The sequence below is a fragment of the Nyctibius grandis genome, chromosome Z (genome assembly GCF_013368605.1).
Source record: "Nyctibius grandis isolate bNycGra1 chromosome Z, bNycGra1.pri, whole genome shotgun sequence".
Taxonomy (NCBI): domain Eukaryota; kingdom Metazoa; phylum Chordata; class Aves; order Nyctibiiformes; family Nyctibiidae; genus Nyctibius; species Nyctibius grandis.
In genome coordinates this window covers 44,747,048-44,760,361 of record NC_090695.1, presented here as the reverse complement: position 1 = coordinate 44,760,361, position 13,314 = coordinate 44,747,048, and positions in this window count along the sequence as shown.

Genomic DNA, 13,314 nt, shown 5'->3' with positions numbered 1-13,314 from the left:
CCAGAGTATGTACAGGAATTACGTCACAGGTTCAGTTTACTATGCCAAAATTAGTTGCTTGCATTTAATCCAGTTATCTGTTATGTTTCCTGCTCTAATCACTAGAACGCTGAGTGTTTCTGTGATAACTGAGAGTACCTCCCTGGAGTGCAGTCAGGTTCCTACCATTGATATGCATATTTGAAAGGCCCTGAAGTTTTTAGCTTTCCTGTAGTAAATAGTTCACTTTTAATTGATACATATCATAGCCATGAGAACACTCAAGGTTTCTTGTTTAAAGAACAGACAAAAATGAAGGACTGAAAACTAAACAAATACAGAAGCACAGATTTCTTTATACCTTATTTCAGTGAATGTGTATGGTTCTTTGATCGTATCAAAAGAAAACTGTTGATAACATGCTGAAAAATAAAACAACATAACATATGGCTGAAAGCATATCAGCGTAGTACTTGGTTTTTACACCAATTTCTGCTGAATTTTCCTGAAGCATATTTGCTCATATTTTACAAAATATATTGAACTGTTCTGGTTTTTGCTATTTGCCATTATGACAGCTTTGGAAAGAACTAATTCTTTTAAGTAGTCCACTGTTGTCACGCAATTCTTTAAACTTCTTTGACACTGAACTGCTTGATGGGTTAATTGTGGAAAGTACTAATTAGAGGGCAGCATTTGTAAAATACAATGTATGAATTTTAAACAAGGTATATATCCTATACCATATTCCCAGGAGTGGCTGACGACAAAAGTACAAGATAAATTCAGACACAGTGATACTGCTTTCTATGCAATCTTTAGAAAGGTTTATGTGATAAACATCATATATGAGCAGGGGTGTTTCACACTCTGATACTGGAGGTACTAATTCCTATGGAAGTGAGAAGTAAACTGTTCCCAGTCACTGTGGTTAAGGACATCTTTACCCGTTCAAGTTGAAAGATGTAGCAGGAATGTTCAGACTCTATGTATGATAATCTGGTCTGTGACTCTTTTAAAGGCTATAGGTTTTTTTAATTTTTATATTGTTCTCGCTAGTCCACAGAATCACAGAATCACAGAATGTTAGGGATTGGAAGGGACCTCGAAAGATCATCTAGTCCAATCCCCCTGCCGGAGCAGGATTACCTAGACCATATCACACAGGAACACGTCCAGGCAGGTTTGGAATGTCTCCAGAGAACGAGACTCCACAACCTCTCTGGGCAGCCTGTTCCAGTGTTCAGTCACCCTCACCGTAAAGAAGTTTTTCCTCATATTTAAGTGGAACCTCCTGTGTTCCAGCTTGCACCCATTGCCCCTTGTCCTGTCAAGGGATGTCACTGAGAAGACCCTGGCTCCATCCTCATGACACTTGCCCTTTACATATTTATAAACATTAATGAGGTCACCCCTCAGTCTCCTCTTCTCTAAGCTAAAGAGACCCAGCTCCCTCAGCCTCTCCTCATAAGGGAGATGTTCCACTCCCTTAATCATCTTCGTGGCTCTGCGCTGGACTCTCTCTAGCAGTTCCCTGTCCTTCTTGAACTGAGGGGCCCAGAACTGGACACAATATTCCAGATGTAGCCTCACCAGGGCAGAGTAGAGGGGGAGGAGAACCTCTCTTGACCTACTAACCACACCCCTTCTAATACACCCCAGGATGCCATTGGCCTTCTTGGCCACAAGGGCATACTGCTGGCTCATGGTCATCCTGCTGTCCACTAGGACCCCCAGGTCCCTTTCCCCTACGCTGCTCTCCAACCGGTCTGTCCCCAACTTGTACTGGTACATGGGGTTGTTCTTGCCCAGATGCAGGACTCTACACTTGCCTTTGTTAAATTTCATTAAATTTCTCCCCGCCCAACTCTCCAGCCTGTGTAGGTCTCTCTGAATGGCTGTGCAGCCTTCCGTTGTGTCAGCCACTCCTCCCAGTTTTGTGTCATCAGCGAACTTCCTGACAGTGCACTCTAATCCCTCATCCAAGTCATTAATTAATATATTGAATAGAACTGGTCCCAGTACTGACCCTTGAGGGACTCTGCTAGACACAGGCCTCCAACTGGACTCTGTCCCATTGACCACCACTCTCTGGCTTCTTTCCTTCAGCCAGTTCACAATCCACCTCACTACCCGATCATCCAGACCACACTTCCTCAGTTTAGCTGCGAGGATGCTGTGGGAGACCGTGTCAAACGCTTTACTGAAATCAAGATAGACCACACCCACAGCTTTACCATCATCTATCCACCGGGTTATGTCCTCATAAAAGGCTATCAAGTTGGTTAAGCATGACTTCCCCTTGGTGAAGCCATGCTGATTGCCCCTAATGATCCCCCTATCCTTGATGTGCCTAGAGACAGCACCAAGGACAAGTTGTTCCATCACCTTTCCGGGGATGGAGGTGAGGCTGACCGGTCTATAGTTACCCGGGTCCTCCTTCTTGCCCTTTTTGAAGACTAGAGTGACATTCGCTTTCATCCAGTCCTCAGACACCTCTCCCGTTGCCCACGACTTAGCAAAGATGATGGAGAGTGGCCTAGCAATGACTTCCGCCAGCTCCCTCAGCACCCGTGGGTGCATCCCATCAGGGACCATGGATTTATGGATGTCCAGATTGCTTAATTGGTCCCTGACCCGGCCCTCATCAACCAAGACAGATTCCTCCTCTATCCTGACTTTTTCTGGGGCCTCAGGGGTCCGGGGCTCCTCAGGACAGCCTCCAGCAGTATAGACAGAGGCAAAGACCTTAATAAGTAACAATATGCAGGGTCACAAACATACTATATATTATATATACTATATATATATTAACAGGCACTTTTTAGAATCCATAACCACACTAGCAGAATTTCAAAGACATGTAGCTTTCAATGACAGGAGCAAGTTTAAATGGTAAATTCATTTGGCTTTACTATTAAGTTAAATAAACTTTTGTAGTGTAAGTCCTTTATACACTTAAAGGGAAGTGCTGATCTAAATAAATTGTACATAATTATCCACATTTAAATTCTTATTAGCTGTAATATTTTTATTATGAATTGTCTTCCAGTAGAAGTACTCATACAGATTTCAGTCTTGAATTTTGGAATCAAAGTTTTTAACAAGTAAAGCCAAGGTTATTTCCTCAGAAGATTTTAAAACATAAACAAGTGGTGTTGTTGCTATTTGCATAGCGGGGAACTAGCAGTAGCCAAATGGAATGACCTGCTTGTGGCAACACGGGGAGCTAATGGCATAGCCTGGAAAAGAAATGGAGCATCCCAAAGTTCCATATCATGCCCTGTAGACTCTGCTGCCTTTCATTGTCATATTTTCTATCTGTGGAAACTACTTTTTTTTTTCTGATTTTTGCATTAAGTAGTAGTTGGGAGTTATTAAAGAAGCAAGGAGATTAAAAAGAGGGAGAGTTTAAATTTTGCAACGGTTGTGCTTAAAGGCTGTTTGTGGAGGAAACACATCTATTTCATACTCTGCATTTGAAAAAGCCACTATACAATGACAGCTTGTACCTTTGTGCAATGCAAGAAAACTAATAATTGAAAACCTCTGAAGGGCTCATGTCATGTTTTTAATGTATTCCTGTTCAGTGTTCTCAGTAGAAGTTTTATTGTTGCTATGGGTAGGGGATAGATTGAACTGATTACATACTGTGTTATAAATAAGTGTGTTTTGTTCCCTGAGAAATGATTCTTCCTTCAGTAATAGGAAAAATAAACAAAGGAAAAAGGATACATTTAAGGTTGCTGTCAAGTCTTAGCTATTCCTAGACTTTCAGGTTTCTGTTCTCAGCTACATTCTAACTATAAAATATTTTCCTTTTAGTTTTAAATCCAATTTCTAAATTACTTAAGAAAAGACTTCTCCAAGTTAACCTGCAGCTGTACGATTGCTGGATAAGCCTTTTGTCTGCCAGAACTGCAAGGAAAGGTGGGAAAGATGTGGCTTGAATCTACTTAAATTTGCACTCCTGTGATTTTGGGACTGGAATGAGACAGGTTGTGTTTGGCATAAATTAGAGCCATCTAAAACTTCTGTCATTGCTGACTACCCAAGTCTCTGTGGGATCACTCATAACGGAAGGTCAGGTATAGTGGGCCATGCTCTGGAAAGGTGCTTTAACAAATGGGGAATCCTCAACAAGCCAGCTAGATTAGTTTTCCGGATGGTTTGTACCACTTGAACAGAGGCAAAAAATGTCACACAAAAAATGCCGGGTGTGACAGCAGCATTTGCAGAAACGCAGAGTTCTGCTTTGAATAAACTTGAATGAAGAACAAACAGTGTTGCAGTGACTCTCTGGAGTTCAGTGCAAGATGCAATCCATGGGCAAATGAATCAGGTTAATGCCTTTAACCAACAGAAGTTCACATTGCTGCAGCTACACTGCAATTTAGATCAGAGTTAATTTAAACCTAGCTTAACCACGTTGACACAAATTGCAGTCGCATCTTGTGCTGCAGTGTGGACTCAGCACTGGTCAGGCAAATATCCACTGTCTTTCAATGGTTTTTTACTTTTAATTTTTTTTTTTGCTACACCACTCTTTTCTCTTCAGTCAAAATGAGCAATTAATCTTGTTATCTGTTCTGCCACTAAATGATACATCACAATTTGCATAGTGGCTGGTGATGCCCATATAAATTTGTGTGACAACAGTACAGTCATCACTAATTATCAGGGGAATTTCATGGTGTCTTTTCTCTTATTCAGAATTTTTACCCTTGCTTTCTATGTAAACAGCATCTTCACGTTGCCAGTAATGACAATGTAAGAGTAAGAGAAAGTTGAATTTTTCCAGCCCTGTTATCTCAGCGGGCTTTTAAAGGTGCACAGCACTTCAGGAGAAAAAAAAAAAAAACACCACAGAAAAACATGGAGGGATATTATTAATCTTTAATTTCTGCACTGAAAAGCAGCCACATGTAGCACAAGACAAAATGTGATAATTATTAGGCCACACAGAGCTGCACTACATGGCCATCCAGGAGAGAAAAGGAAGCAGAGAACAGCATCAGGCAAACCACATGGAGAAGTTTAGGTAGACCTCGATACCCAAGCTGCAATTTAGCCGTGACACTGGCGTTCACAAACATCTTCTTGGAAAGTACTGTAATGTCTTTAGTGACCACAAATACATATATATTTTCTCTCAGTCAAAAGGCAGTGCACCTAAAGCAACTGTTAAGAAGTTGAACAAAGGAACTGTTTACATGACCAGCTATACCATTTCCTGCAGCATTTCAGTTTCTATTGATAGCTCCTTAACAGTTTATGTTTATCAAGATGAAAAATGGCAGTTAAATTATTTCATTATAAAGAGGTAAAAATCTGTATCTGAGCTCATATTAGCATGTTGCTGGAAGAAGAGAAAGAGATGCCACTTATTGTCTGCTATGTATTTGTTACATATGCTCTCACATATACTATGGTGATGCACAGCACATCCAGTTTGGGCATAAAAGATAATGATAGTGCAATATTCACAGTCAGCATGAAACTAAATGCTCATTTTTCAATCATTTAGGCATTTTCTTCATGGTATTTTCCTCAGTGGATCTTATATGGCATTAATATGATGCATTCTCTGCCTGTGTCTTTTCCTCTCTTTAGAATGTTGTGTATTTTCTTACATGCACTGCCAAAATTGCCTAGTTCTAATGCAGGATCATACTCTGCTTCCTCACTTGCCCATTTGTCCACTTTGGGCTAATGTTGGTAAACATCCCTTAAAGACAATCACTTTTAATCTTGTCAGAGATGCCTGTGTTGTGAGGGTGAAAATTAGTTATTAGCTTAGTTTTTCATCCATGCATAATAGGATGTTAAAATCAGAGATGTTTGCTTGGGGCCATGAGAAGCATCCCACTCTGAGCTTACAAGTTCCGAATTTATAAAATGCAACATAGTTAAAATAAACAAGCAGAAGGCAAATGCCAGTTTAAAATGAAGAAAATGTCTGCTTTGTGTATATTAGCCTTTGTGTAAGGAGTTTAAGGCGTCTTCTTGAATGCAGTAAAAGAAGAAAAACATACTGAATCTTTGCTGATTCTTATCCCTTCCCACAACTTTGTTATAATAGCTGATCAACACAAAAAACTATGCCATGCTCTTCTTACAGTGAGGGCTTTCCCCCTGAATGGGTTTGTCATCAGCTTGGTCCCTGCAGCATTAGGCATCCTCAGTCCTGGTGCTGTACCATATCAAAGTACGCCCTGGGAACAAACAATACCAAGACAAAGTCAGCCTGAAAAAAAACCCCAAATGAACACCCCCCTCCCCCGCCCAAAATAATGGCAAAGCCTCTCTTTGTATCTGTATTGCAAGGTAAAGCTGATGTCAATTGGAGAACATATAACCTAAAGTGCGTTCTCTTCCTTATGCGCTGGAGCATCTGTGGCAGGTTGGGGAGCTAGTATCTCTCTGCAAATATCTACAGAGCAGTGACAACTTCCCATTTTCCTTCACTCTTATTCCACTTCAGTTAAATCAGCCAGAGCAAGGATGTAGATTAGGTGACAGTTCCGTTGGGAATATCTATGTTAGAATTGTGGTAATTGGCAATGAAAGCAATCATTGAGTTCAGACACTTTCAGAGAGACCTCTGAATGTCTCAGTGCTCTCCTTTGTCGTCCCCAGTACATGCATAATAAAAATGGCTACTGAAGAAACACAGGTAGACATCCTGGCTCTAAATGCATGCATAATATAAAATGCAGAGTTGTACACTAGTCTGCTGGGTGACAGGTCTGAGTATTTGGATTGCCTACCAAGTGTTGATGAAAAGCCACCCAGATTCTTAATTCGGAAACTCCAATTTTTCCTCTGTTCCTGTGTTCATTTGCTTTATCAGCAGGGGATGACTTACACTTTCAAAACTGATTAACATTTTAAAACTGTGGGAACACTTTGTGTGGCATTTCAAATTATTTTAACCCTTTAGCTCTTTGCTGGATCTCCTCTTTTTTTTTTTTTTCCTCTCTTTTTCCTTTTTTTTTCTCTTTGGAATACAAGTTATGCCAGCACATAAGCACTTCCAGAAAGTAAGCATTTTGTACTACGCAGAAGGCACTGGAGACATCAGTTGCATTAACTAAATTTTGTCAGTGCAAACAGGTGAAGGTTTGCCAGCTTTCACCTCGTTGTCTAACCTACCCACGTGGATGAAGGAGACAGCCTTGCCCAAATGCTTTGAGAAACCCAACGGTTTCCTTAATCCTTTCCCACGTCCTGTTTGTCCTCAACATTATGTCTCTGATATGGTTGTTTAAAGTCAACAGGGCTTATCCTTTTCAGCATGTTTTCCCCTCAATCTCTGTTTTCTCTTATGCCCTCTCTCACATGCTTGCACACATTGATGTATGGGCAAAGCAGAGACTCACTGATACCCAAAGATCCATCTTCCAACTCTGCTCAGCTTTGCTCTCAGGCAGTCGAAGCTCATTCTGAAGCATGGCTGAGGAACACTATTCACTTAAAAATAAGTACAGTACTTGAAGGTGTTTTTCCATATCCATAGACAAACTTGTAACTGCAATGTACATAGGATCATTTGCAGCTGAGGAAAACTATTGAGCAATGCCTACAGACTTGTCTTTAGTCCACTCACAAGCACTGCCAGCTGTGAATTAAAAAGGTCAACATCTGTTCAAGTCCACTAACTGGCTTGATAACATGGTGAAAGATATGTAGAAAGGATCCAATTCCAACTTCATTTGAGTGAGGACAATCCCCATGGACCTTGATGGGACCTTGATGGGGCATTTGAGGACCCGCATTGTCTCGTGACTCCAAACATGAACGAATACACTACTCACCAGCTGCTGTTCTGTAGTAGTCAGCAGTGATGCTTAACACTGTAAATATTAGTTTATTTTGCTTCTTACTTTCTTTTGGCAAACAGAAGTCCAGTTACAGGAGAGATTTCCTACTCTCTTATAGTTAAGAATGCAGGAACAAAACTACCTTTCTGTTTTTCTGCAAGATGTTGTGATAAAAAGCTGGGCACAGGTGTCGTTTTTTCCAGCTTATCAGTTTTAGGAATTCAGAAAAGTTGTGCATGGCCCAGTGGTCAAGGACAGGAAAGAAGAAAAGACAAGAAAGGCACATTATGTCTGCATCTAAAGATGAAGTATGCATTTCTCAACTTACATGTCTTTTAATCTTTCCCTCTCTCACTTTCCAACTCTGCTTTAGCTGAGCTTCACTCCTCAATGCCTAGATTCTCACTCAGTATTCCTTCCTTTGGAGATTCCTGTTAGCCCTGTCCCTGCATTCAGTGATGGGGATGTTGGTTTTAGTGTTGGACATCAGGAAGAATTTTTTTACAGAAAGGGTTATTAGACGTTGGAATGGGCTGCCCAGGGAGGTGGTGGAGTCACCATCTCTGGATGTGTTTAAGAAAAGACTGGACATGGCACTTAGTGCCATGGTCTAGTTGACAGGGTGGTGTAAGGGCAACGGTTGGACTCGATGATCCCTGAGGTCTCTTCCAACTTGGTTGATTCTCTATTGTTTATTTTTGTAACTCATTTAGTAATGATCTGCTACCATTCTTCAGTATATGTTAACCAACAGATACAGTAAACAGAAATTCTTTACAGTTGTGCCAATAGGACAAAGAAAAATGGAAAATGCGAAACACGAGGGAGAGCCAATCAGGGATGTACTTAGTATTCTCAAAATTCATATATACTTTCTGAATATGTAACTATTTTGACAATTAGTTTTAAAAAGAAAACTCCTTTGATTTTACTCTTTTCCCTGGAATAATATACAGCACATGACATTTCAATCAGTTTATCTTTGTTTCATTAAATAGGGTCAGGCAGGAATGAAAGGGAGTAGAAAATCGTGCTTGTAGCATTGGAAAAGATAATGCCTAAAAAAGTCTTCAGAAATATTAAAAACTTGAGCATTTCTCAGAAGACTAACTATTTATTATTTTATCACAGAACTAGTATTCTGAAATATTAGTAGCTTTGCAAAAATTAGTAGCTTTTTTTGACATATGATTAACATGTGTGAGCAGAACTTTTTCAGGTTTGGAAGCAGGTAATTTACAGCTTATTGTAGGGGAAATGGAACAAGAGAAATGAAAAATAGGAATGCTTCATCTACATTTCTCCCCGCTTTCTTTGAAAAATTTCATGTTAATGTTCAGGAACAATTTCCCTTTAATGTTCTTCCAGTAGTCATATTTTAGTTCATTATCTCGGTTGTCCATTGTAAATAAAAAGTAAGAAGTCTGCCAGTTCCTTTTGATCATGGTGCTGTTCTTTCCCCCAACAAAATTCACACACAGAGTTTCTTCTTTTCCTTTCCTTCACAGGTGAAAAGCATTCCTCATTAGGAAGGGCAGATGCATCCCATTGTAGAGGGTTGAGGGTTATAGATTCTTTCAAGCAGTTTCCTTTCTCTCTAGGTACGAATTGTTTAATTCCCAAGCATTGTCAGTGTTCTGAGGGTTCACATATATGGAATAGTGTCATTGGAAGCTCAAGGCAGACTATGTATAAGAATTAAAAAATGTATTACAGCATAAAAGCTAATGAGGACATAGTGCAAATACTCCTCGTAGCCATTGCCCTGCCTGACTTCCTCAGGGGAGTTAGACTAAAATAGTTATATCAGGAAAACAGACACAGTACAGGTAGGTGCCAGTATTCTCCTCCCTTTGTACCTGCATAAAATAGTCAAGAAGAGAAATACAAAACCCAACGAAAATTCTTCCTGCACTTTTTTGATAATTTAGATTTATTTGAAAGAAGATATGAACTCGTATTCCTTTTCACGCTCATTCATATTTTGAAAGTTTGTTCTAAAGTACTTTTTCTCTTCAAATTAAACACATTTCCTGGGGACAAACATATCAATTATTTTGTAACTCTACAAAAGCCAACAGTACAAATATCTCAGGCATTTAATAAACACAGGGCTGAAACGATATACTGAAATAATTCATCACCTGCCCAACTTGTCATGTAAGATCTTGAAACATGGGAAGAGTTATACTCTATTCAGAAAACATTCTCTTGAAGTTTGCATATATCCCCTTTTATTTCCTTGTGAAGTTTTAAAGTTCCACACACACACACACTTGCTTGGAGCCTTATGAAACTGAAATGTCAAGTGAGAGTTGCTTTATATCATGTTCTGTCAATCAAAGTAAGCGAGGCTTTATGCATCTGTTGCTAGTATATTGGCACTTTTTTGAAGAGTGTTTCAGAGGGAGCGAGAATAAATAAAGATCCTTCAGGCACTTTCTCATTTATGGATGAGGAATCAAAGCAGTCTGAAACTTCATTTTCAGCCTGATACCCTGAAGATTGTTGGCTGATAATGCTGGATGGAACAGCTTATCTGGGAGGATTAGGGAGAACATGGGCTTCCTATTACTGCTGGCTTCAGCCTATTCAGCTGGGCAGACTTTGTCACACATTATCTGTGCCTTTACATATGTCACTAATCTTATCTATATCTTTTCAGCTCCTTTTGTTGGAGCTGCGGGTTCCTGTACCTAAACCTCCCATTTCTTCATTACACCAGCTGTATAGGCATCAGCCTTCTCTAACAGCCTTTCTGCACTGTGTCATTCAGTAATGGCTAGTAATGCAAAGGTATGAGAAGGTAACGGTAGTGCTTTATCTCAGATCTTACAGGCCTCACATCAATATATTAAATGCATACCTCCCTTCCCACCAGAGTTCTCAATCCTCCCCCCATCATTTTTGACCAAATCCGCTTAACAAAATAAAATCACCTCAACAATAGAGTATCTCTGCAATCATTAAAAATAACGGAAGCAGGCAATTTGGGGGTAGTTATATATGCTGGAAGGGTCAAAGTAGTTTGTAACCAGCAGAACAAAAACATCAGCACCAGAACTAATCTGGAGCTTCTTCCATTCTCTCCTGGATTGCTAATTGGTGTTACAAATTTAGCGGTGTTGGTCACTAGGACAAAGTAGCTCGAAAGAAAGAAAGATTAAACCCTCTGAGAGTCTCCGCCCTTTTTGAATTTTAGAGGGAAGCCCATTCCCCACACGTGCTCTCAAATACTTCCCCAGCTCCAGCTGGCTCCCTGCCTGCAGAGCTAAGCTCCATCCTTTCTCTCCTGTTCTGCCTTTGTCTTTCAGTCTTCCTGCCACACTGCCACTCTGGTGTCCTCTTCCCTTCCTAGTTAATTTTCTCCTGTTTCTTCACCTTCTTCAGCCATTTCCAACTCACTTCATTCCTGTTACTGCAATAAAAATAACATTAAATGAATTTTTAAAAGTCAAGGAAATGGAACTAATGAGATACCACTTTGCCCATTTATTTTCTCTCTAACAGTGTTTTTGACTGTAAGGTCTTTTGGGCAGGGGCTGCCCTTGTGTATTTTCATTGTGCCTAGTACAATACACATCAGAAAAAAAGAAAAATTATCACTTGGTCTTTATCTTGATGGCTTTTTTGGGTACCATCAGAGCGTAAACTAGAAAAACACGTCACTGATTTCTGACTAATAACTCACTCAATAGTACTATCTGGCACTTTATTTGCAATTAGTAATTCAGCCAGTTCTATATATGATTAATTTTAAACATATTTAAATACAATTTAAATAATTTTAAAGCAGGGAAATTTTCCTTTCTGTTTTTACTGCCTTCACATTTTGTTTTATTTTAAACTGCCAAGTTATTAGGGATCTGTATCATGTCTGATCTCTCAAGGTTGAAACAATAAGCTTATCTGAACCTGACAAACATAATTTCTCTTCTTCATAAATTAATGCCTTGAATGTCATGGTTTCCCCACCCTGCAACCACAAGCCCAGTCAGGACCATGTCATTTAACACAGCCCCTTTTTTTATTCTCTGACAAGCAGGAGCAACAAGAAGTGTAACCTATATCCCAAAGCTATACAAATGCTGCTGAATTATATAGGCGAGACAGCCACAAAGAGTTGTGTTTGCTCCAGCAGTGCTGGCAACTGCAAGAAATAATGTGTTGCAGCAATGGAAGATTTTCTTGGCTACTTGTAGGCTTTCAGAGATATGGAAAAGCTTCTTGCTGAGGCCCCTGCAAGAACTGCTGTTTTTCAGCATACGCAGGACATTCATGATCACCCAAGGATGTAAGGAAGAACTTAATTTCAGACACTCACAGGGAAATTGTTTTCACTCTTCTAATCTGTCTGATTTCTTCTTCCCTAGGCTCTTGTACATGGACTTTTTCAACAAGCACTGGGAAAAACTAGATGTTTTGGTATAGAGTTCACTTTGCCCATGCAGTTTGGCCAGCTATGCATGTCACCGACTGAAAAGTATAGACCTGAAGAGGGCAAGGCTAATTCTCAACACTAGAGCAGAATCTAAACTCCTTTCTGATACATACGGTATGAATAGATAGATAAAGAATCTCTTAAATACTTAACTTATAGTCAGCCCTTTTCTAAGTATGTGTCATTTATGAAAGGATAACATGCGGCATGTGGACTCATCATTAGCCCAAGGTAACAGAGGTTATGACTTCTAATTCTGTTCTCAGCCCTGCTACAGAGTTACTACATGACCTTACACAATCACTTAACCTTTATGCGACTAATTTTATCCATCTATAAAATGGGGATAATAAAATTTTTAGCTACACACAGCAGGATGATGAGAATTAATTAATGCTGTAAAACTCCCTGAGAAAGAAGGCTTAATATACAGGGCCTAATTCCACTAGTATTCACTCTCTGGCTCTGTATCTTGAGTAGTCACTTCTAGCTGAGCAAAATTAGTGTAAAAAGCTACCATATGGATTTGTTAGCATTATTGATATTCACTGCGCTTAGATATGGAGCTCACACAAAACACTCTAGAGAATCAACCCAAGAGAAAGCTCAAGCAATTCATTATTAGTATTAGTTGTATATCCACATACACAGAGCACTATCAACAATGCTTGAACATTCAGAATTTCACAGCAGGGGCTTCGGGTCAGCATATGTAAAAATAGACATCCGATGGAAAGTGCCAGTCTGTGTTACTGAAGCTGCAAGCACCAGCTGGGTGGCCATATACCCACGTGGAAAAAGGAAAAAGGGTGTGCATTGCTCATGTCATTCTTCAACTTCCGTTTTTTAAAATTGGACCCTAAAACTTCACTTCTCCTGGATTGTGGAGCAATTTTCTACAATAAAAGCAATATAATTTTCATTAGAAAACTGAAGTTGGAAATGTAGTATCATGTCGTCTACTAACTTTGGAATTTTATGGGATATGACTTCATTCAGCGTAAGGTTATAAAATACATAGCATGAAGAGCTGGATAATATCTGTGTCTAGTAGTTGGAATGAAGGGGGAA